General features: G+C 32.4%; 1 protein-coding gene across 1 annotated transcript in view; it reads right to left on the bottom strand.

The window, feature by feature from the left end:
* The window catches only part of LOC117175598, a 250,587-nt gene that overhangs the window by 77,564 nt on the left and 163,749 nt on the right, over positions 1-9,274 (bottom strand). The gene's annotated exons all lie outside the window — the stretch shown is intronic.

Genomic DNA, 9,274 nt, shown 5'->3' with positions numbered 1-9,274 from the left:
AAGCAAACTGAATGTTAAATCAAAAAGCATGAAAGAGGGAGCTCTTTTTAATATTTTGACACCAAAATCATGTCGATACACCTTACCGACTGCGAGTAAAGCTACCCACGCTTTAACTTGATAGACTGTAAATCTGTTACCAAGACTGTAGCATTATATATAGTGGAGTACAAATATTTTTCCATATGAACTGTTTTGGATAGAAAATTGGTCCTTTGGATTAAAATTCACCTTTACCCGTGTAAAGTTTAAATATCTTCTAAAAACTCGTCTTTCTGGCTTAAAAAATTGAACTATTTTTGTGAAAATGTAACTGCTTTTCGTTGAAGTTTATTCTTTTTGCTCGAATATGACTTATTTTGTGAAAATTCAACTATTTTTTTAAAAGTCCAATTTTATGTCAAAACTTTGACTGTTTTGCTGAACATTTGTCTTTTTTAGAAAGCAAATTCGTTCTTTTGTATTACAAAGTTCATTTTTCTTGATTGAAAATTTATCTGTCTTGGTTGAAAATGAACTACTTCGTTGAAAATTCAACTGTCTTCTGAAAAATTCGCCATTTAGCATAAAAGGTCCATTATTTGGTTAAAAATTCTGTTTTGATGAAAATGAAAATTTTTTGATTTCAAATCATAGATTTCAAATTATTTATGTCTTACGGTCCAATCGTAAATCGCAAAATAAATATGAGTCAAAAAATTATGTTCTTCGAAACTGAGATATTTATTTAATAGAAAAAACTCCTTTTGAACTTCCTGACGATTCGGTACACATGCGGTAACACGGAAAGATTTCAGTTAATTTATAGACTGAAATTCTAAATATTAATAAAATTTATCAGAGTATCATAAAATAATGTTTTTAATATTAATTATCTCTATATGTATATATGTGTATATGCATGTATGCTATATGTGTGTATATATGTATGCATATGGATGTATGTGTACATATACACATTTTCTAAATTTCTTATTTCAAATTTAAAGTCAATTACGCGCTTCCACATCAGTGGTTTTCAATGAAAACTTGCCTATTATATCAGCGTTCATTACGTATTCTTCATGTATTTCTGAAACTGTCAATTTCTGTTCGTCCGTCCTAACCTATGCTAATTTGTTTTCTCGTACTATATTTTTAAAAAATGTAGTTTAATCGACTGAAGTCTCGGTATTTTTTGAGACTTCTAAAATGACTAAATTTTAATTAATTTTTTTTTTAACAATTGACTTAAATGTTATGTTTTTTTTACTGAAATTTGATCTGTTTGACTATTTTAAACCATCATCAACTCAGGTAACAATGTATTTAAATCTACGTAATTATCCATCATGTTTGTTCAGACTAAAATTACTAATCTTTAATATAATTATTTAGGTTAAGAACCTTTGAAAAAGGTACGCATGTGTACCGAAACGTCATGAAGTTCAAAAGGAGTTTTTTCTATTAAATAAATATCTGAGTTTCAAAGAACATATTTTTTTCACTCATATTTATTTTGCGATTTACGATTAGACCGTAAGACATAAATAATTTGAAATCTACGATTTGAAATCAATAAATATCAACGGCCGAAGAAAGGATTGATTTGTTTCATCGAATCATTTTACAATGAAAATTTTTGTTAAAACACTCATTTCCTTAGCTTTCCAAGCCAATGGTTTTCTTAAAACATTATTTAATTTGATTTTCGTGCAGCAATATTGTAAAAAATATAGTGAGAAAATTAGCCAGTCCATAAATGTGATTTTTCCTCTGAAAGATAATTGTTTTTAAAAACTTGCGATTGATAAAAATATATGCATATATACTTAAGAAACATAAATACTTAATCAAATATACAAGTTATATTTTATGAATAATTTATACAAAATACTTCACTATAGCGCGCAAATGTTCTAAATACTTATTTTCTACTGAAGATGCCTTATTATAATTTGTATACAATTTATAACTAAAAGTACATTATCATTAACAGTCAACACTTTCTATTGTTATAAACAATGTTAATAACAAATTACAATTTTGTTTTTTATTTCATTTTTTGTTGAAAATCTATCTTTCCCAGTTGGAAAGTTAAATGTTTATTTGAAAATTCTGATGTTACATTAAAAATTCGTCTTTTTCGGTGAAACTAACCCTCTTGGTTCAAAATGTCACCTTTCTGTTGAAAATATATCTGTTTTAGTTTAGAATTCGGAATTTTTAAGAATTAAGAATTTAGTTGAAAATTATCCTTTTTTATTCACTTCAGCTGTTTTTATTTAAATTGAGAATCTCTTTTGGTAGAAATATCCACTATTGCATTTTCTCTAAAACCAATTGAAACGGGAAAAAGACTAATTATTTACCCATCGGAAACAAATACGGTTTTAGAGGAAGGTATGCAGTGCTTCATTGCTAAGGATACAAGCGACTACCATAATGAGAAGAACGCTCAACACTACGAACAATGGTTTCGAAAATTTTTGGGCGTTCTTCCTGCTAAATCTGCGATAGTTTTGCATCAAGCATCATACTACACCATACAAAGCTTGACCCGGGCTACAGAGATTGAGCCGTTACGGGAAAATTTGACGCCCTGGCGAAAAGTACTCTCGTTCACCCTTCATGTACTCCCCCCCCCCCCACATAAATTGGGTTTTATTTACATAGTAAAAATTATATATAAGAAATAGAATTAGCTAAGAAAAAAATATGAAAATTTTGTTAAAATAAATACTTTTTTGTTTAAAAAAATAATTGTAAGTGTTAACAATTATAATTCGCTTACCTAATGTAACAATTTCTTTCGGCTAGCGTTCACACCTGCAAAGTCCTCTATCAAGTCGTCAAAATCTATTGCGTTTGTAACTTTGTTTTCAATTGATATGTTTGCCATTACTGTTAATCGCATTTGTCCCGTAGTAGAATTAAAATAGGTTTGTATTAAGTTAAGTTTATGAAACTTCTTTTTATCGAAGCAACTGTAACTGGCAAAGTTAAACACATACGCAGTATAATGTGAATATTTGGATATGATTTGATTAAATAAGGATCGTAAAGCATTTGCAATACCTCTATAGGAGAGCAAAAAGAGAACTCGGAATGAAGCTTCGAAGTTTAATATTTAAAACTTTCGATTTCACATTTAAAATCATATCAATTTAATTGTGTTATCAATGTGTTTAGAACTTTATTAATTTGTAAATGAAATTGTTATCTCGAATTGAGATTGCCGCTATCATCTTCTGATTCGTCGATGTCCATTTTCTTTTTTTGACGATTCCTTTTATCGGGGAAACTTACTTCAATACCTACACGCCTTGCTATTTTTTCAGTGTCCTGAATTTCGGAATCAAATACTTTGTTACGCATTGTTAATTACATTGACGTTGCGGAGGATTTTGTTTCAAATCGGAAGAGTACAAATGAACTAAAAATTTATTTGAACTAGTAACCCTTTTGTAGTTGCCATAGCACCTGAATCTGACGGACCAGATGAATATTTACTTAGTTCTTCGAAAACTTCCGCAAACTTCAAGCACAAGGCCTTAACTGCAATAATCTAGCAGGCCACCTCGTATCACATCTACGTTTCAAAGTTGATTTCAGTTTTTTTATCAAACGATTCCATTCGGACATACTTGACTCATTATCACGGTCGTATAAATAGGTCCGGAGACTCTCGTGGAGGGGGATGTTTCTTATTGAAGCTTCCGGTTGAATAAAAAAATTGCCACTAGGTGGCATAGTAATAGAGCAGTGGCGGTTTCATTTGAAATTTGAATGTGATAAAATCAATGTTTTGAATATTTCAGTTTGGCAATATTTCTTAAACGCGGATTTTTCACAGGAGCACGATATATAATTCCCATTTCTTGGCCATACTTGACGAACTCTCTAATCATATTCTTATCAGAAAAATGCATTTCACATACACGTGCTGTAGATCGGAAAACAATAACAAAGGGCACACATCATTCCCATTCTCTTCGGAGTATAGGATCACTGGGCACTTTGAACGTAAACTTTTTTCCTTTAAATATATTACTGTTTCCTTCGCACTTCGGCGACGAATACGAAAACGGCATTTTCCTACAGATTGCACATCTACAGTGGACTGCATCAATATTCCTGTGTCAGTGTAACTTTGAATTTATGGCTAGAAAACGTGTATATATTTTCAAATTTTTTAAACTAGATTAGTGCGCCATGTCGCGTGGTGGCAGGGTCACGAAACTTTTTGGCTTACGTATGGGAACATCTTCCACCACGAGAGCCCCCGGACCTGTGCATACGACCCTGCCCATTATCATATCCTTGACCTTAACATCCTCACTGTTTCAGTTTTCTTTTTCTATTTTTTGCAAAATTGCTGTTGCCAGACCTAATCCGATTTTTTTCTTGAGATTATATAAAACCAATAAAACTCTGCTCAACAGTAATTTTTTTGTTTTCATTTACATAAATGTAACGAATAATTTTAGACATTTTTTCTTTCCTTTGAGACATCCGGTGTGCAATAAAATAAAATAGAACAATATTTAGCACGTTTTATTTTATCAATGATCACTTTTGAAACCTTATTCCCTGATAATTCAATGATTTCATTTTGAATTTTCGGCAAAAAATAAGATAAGGAACCTTTTATGTGACTAATAATACTATTTTTTTTAATTGTCATGACTAGAAAATTCAATTTTAAATTCAAAAAATACCTGCATGAGAATTTCCAATTTGTTCGGTTGAACCTGTAAGTGCAAGATTATTCGATGAAGAAAATAAAATAACGTCAACAATGACTTTCAAAACTTCACGCCACTTCTTTCTTTCTACTTCAAATTCACCGGTGACGTAATCATCAATTAAGAGCATGTCATACTTAGTCGCGTGGTCAATCGGTTACAGTTTTCCTGGCTTTTTTTCGACAAGAATTAAATTTTTTTAAACTGAATTCGGAGATACTATAAAATATCACAACGGACGTCCCCGGAGTCTTTTTTCAGGGATAATAACAAAAAATGTATTGTGTTTAATAAAAATGGTATGCATGTATACTATTTTGGGGTTAGGATTGTTTTTTAGCTCTGTCATCCGGATAATGTAGGTCTCTATCGTACCGATTCTGTCGTTAGCAGTCAAGAATAATTATGGGAAAGAATCGCAACACACATAAACTAAGTATCGCATGCCCTTAACGTTTTATCTTGGAATTGGAACTGAAGCTTCTAATGTGTCCCCTATGGGGGACGAACAGAAAACCCGACGGAGTAGGTCCAAAGCCTACGCTTTAGCCCTCAGGACCATCGTACTACTATTTAACATTTTATCTTTAATATTTTTCTCAAGAAAATTCCATTTAACATACTTATTACGGTGGCAATAGAATTTTCATGATCTGGCAATGTAGGACTTGAGTATTTCCAGTCATTAAATCCTTCTGTCGATTTCGTTAGAATCAACAAAAAAAATTATTAAAAAAATTTTAGATTGTTGTGACCATTCTGCCCCCCCCCCCCAGGGCTTTCGCTACGGGTACCTGCCCCGGTCGCCCTATCCCCGTGACGGCTCTGTATAGAAATCCAGTACAACAATGGAGAAAACAGCAAATAATAGACTGGATATTGAGAGCATAATTATTCGACTGAGCGAGGATGACAGCGAGAGTGATTATGATGAAAACGTTAATCAAGAGTATGACGACAATGGACAGAATTAAAAAAATTGTGCCAACTAAGTAAATAATAATTAGTGAAGCATGGGCCAGTCCACTAAATTTCGTCTATAACAGGTTGCGGAGAAAATTTTCAGCGTTTCCTGCAATAACTTATACCCAGCCCACATTTAAAATTCTCAGTTACACGTTATTTTTTATACGAATTTCAAGTGCGATAAAGCATGTATGTTCTCAAAATTTTTTAGGATATGTTGCAAAGCTCTTAAAAATCATTGTAGTTGAAAATTCATTTGTATGGTCAAACATTTTATTATTTGGATAAAAGTTCAATTATTGTGTTAAATATGTAACAAATTGGATTACAATTTATTCTTTTTAATTGAAAACTCATCTTTTTGGATTCAAAAATCATTTTTTTGGGCGGAACATTTAATTTCATATTAAAGCACAAATCGGATCTTTTTTGAATAAAAATTCCAGTACTTGGTTGAAAATTGATCTACTTCTTAAAAATTCATATTCTTTGCTTAAAGATATATCATTTTAGTTGAAAATTCATCTCTTTGGCTTAGGATTAAAATATTCTGGTAAATTTCGTTTATAGTGATTTTTTTTCAGTAAAAGGCCCTGAGTTGTTCAAAATATTTTTCCAAACAACGTACAAAAAAATAATTGAGTGTACTATATGGAGTAAATAATGCAATATATTTGTGTGCTGTATTTAAGGTATCAAGTAAGAATACAAATGTGAAAATGACTACAACATTTTTCTGTTGAATATAGGAATTGTTTTTAATGAAGAAAAAATTACTTTGTTGGATTTTGTTAGAACAATATTTAGTTTTGAAAAGTTAAATATTTTTTCACTTGCAACCTATTTGATTTAAATTAGAATAAGACATATGATTTCATATTTTTTAACAAAATTGGTTGTATTTGGCATTAACACTTTGAAAATTCTTAGAAATTACAAAATTCATGAAAGTTGGAAGTAAAACAAGCTTTGTTTGAAAATTTACAATGATGGCGTATTAACTTTATTCTGGCTTACAATATTGAAGTACAACATTTATCAGCTTTTTAAAAACACATATTAGTCCAGCCGAATTAAAAAAAAGTAACTTTTTTTCGTCAAAAAGAATTCCTGTATTTCAGCAGCCTTCAATTTCCTCAACGATTTTCGGTTTTCCCTAAAGCTGGACACCCCATTAGCAGTGCCTAAATCTCTGCTTAATGGCCCACCCAGAATTATTCATATCAAAATCTGACATTTCTTTAAAATATGGTGGCCATACGTGTCTCATGAAAATTAGCCGGTCTGACAAATAAAATAAAACATTGGAAAGATATAGAACAACAAAAGGAACAAAGCTAGTTTTTTCACAAGGTCTTTTCATGAAATTGACATTTTACCTTTCACTGCAGCTTTTTAGTCGCATCATTTTATTAAATTTCGCCGTATTACGAGCCAAAAATGTTCATATTAATGTTATAAAAATTAAGGGACTTTCACAGAAAAAACTAAAGTTAGACTTTGCTGCAGGTAAGCCTTGCAATGGTTAAAAATTAAACATATTTCGGTAAAAGTTTCAACATGGTAAGGAGAATAATTCTGATCTTGTCTACTGTGTCACGCTGAAGTGAACAAATTTCGGTAAAAGATGTAGAATCATCAACAAAAAAAACGAAAAAAATTGTTATTCTAGCTACATCTCGACTAAAAATTTTCGCCGATAGTTTATGTAAGTATATCAAATAATTGAGTATATTTTACTACATTTTCATCTGAATATCTGTTGAAAACGTATGGGCATATTGACTTTATAGCTCAAAAGTATACAATTACACGTTTTGCTGATTACTTGAAACCTTAAATCGTGGCATACGAATAACTATGTATTTCTGTATATATCATTATTCATGTATTGCATATTAAAAAATCTCCATACGCTTGAATACGTTTCAAAGAAAGAAAAGAATTTCTGCCTACAGATACTTCATTACAATAATCTTTTTAGTATGCTTTGATATATGTAAAAGGAATAATAACTATTGTACAAAGATACGTGATTAAAATTTTTTTTCGCAATTGTCGTTTATAAATAATTATTATTATATATGTAATGGGTCGATAAGAAAACAGGGACTTTAAAAATAAATTGTCGTTCCTGGAAAATCTGAGCTTACGTCAACTTCAAAGGTCAAGACGGCAAGAAAACGACAGGACACCAAGAGGATCCCCCAATTACTCTCACCTTGTAAGTCGACCGGGTCGAGTGTATAAAGTTAAATAGTTGTTCTTCAACATAAAAGTAATAGATTGCCTATACAGTTTGTGGTATTCCTGTGTGTCCTTATATATATTGGATTTAATTAACAGTTCCTGTGTCGTTGATTCCGTGGGGACGCCCACGTGATTTTATCGAGGAAAACTCAACCTGTGGGGAGAATACCTGAAGGAAAAAGATATCCGAGGACGAGATTTGGATGCTTTTGGCAGTATCATCCATCTTCGCAAGCAATCAAAGGATCTATCGTGGAGCAGCCATTCGCTTGCTATCGGTCAGGTATTAAATTCGGTCATCAAGCTATCTAAAAAGATCAATTTACTTGAGATCTTTTATATTAAATTTTTGTGATTTGAATTTTTGAAATTATTTGCTCGCGAAGGTTCTGGTAAAGAAATAAGATGTCAATACCTCGATTCTCACCCGGTAGGAAAAACCAGTCACCTCGTGTTATTAAAAACATTTATGTGTGGAAATGTTGTCACAGGCTTATACTGCCCAACATGTCGAAGGCATTTTTGGTTAGAGTTGGATTTTTTTTGTATTTGATCATTTTCTCACGGGGCTATCCCGGTATATATCATCAGTCACGGACGCATTTTTATAATGCAATCAAGTGATCTGATGAGAGCAGTCTGCCGAGACATATTGGACAAAGCCTGGTTTTTACCCCATCATTGACGGACTGGGTTGCAGTCAAGTACACGATGGGGGGACGTACAGCTTAAGGTGGGTTCCGAACCACCAGAACCTCGGTAAAGGTACATTGAAAATTTTCTAGAGGTACCGGCTCAGGGATCGAACCCCGGACCTCTGAGGTGAAGTCCGAGTGTCTAACCAACTGAGCTAATTATATAAAAAAAAAAAAACATTTCTCTTGCGAAATGTCGTCACAGGCTTATACTGCCCAATATGTCGAAGGCATTTTTGGTTAGAGTTGGATTTTTATTTGATCATTTTGCACGGGGCTCTCCCGGTATATATCATCAGTCACGGACGCATTTTTATAATGCAATCAAGTGATCTGATGAGAGCAGTCTGCCCAGACATATTGGACAAAGCCTGGTTTTTACCCCATCATTGACGGACTGGGTTGCAGTCAAGTACAAGATGGGGGGACCTACAGCTTAAGGTGGGTTCCGAACCACCAGAACCTCGGTAAAGGTACATTGAAAAATTTCCAGAGGTACCGCGGCTCAGGGATCGAACCCCGGACCTCTGAGGTGAAGTCCAAGTGTCTAACCAACTGAGCCACCGAAGCTCTGATTATTATAATTATAATTATTATAATAATAATTATATTATAATTATCAAACATTATTAAATT

The sequence above is a fragment of the Belonocnema kinseyi genome, chromosome 6, assembly GCF_010883055.1.
Source record: "Belonocnema kinseyi isolate 2016_QV_RU_SX_M_011 chromosome 6, B_treatae_v1, whole genome shotgun sequence".
Taxonomy (NCBI): domain Eukaryota; kingdom Metazoa; phylum Arthropoda; class Insecta; order Hymenoptera; family Cynipidae; genus Belonocnema; species Belonocnema kinseyi.
The sequence above is the reverse complement of the archived record's forward strand: the minus strand, read 5'-3'. Positions and strand labels throughout refer to the sequence as shown.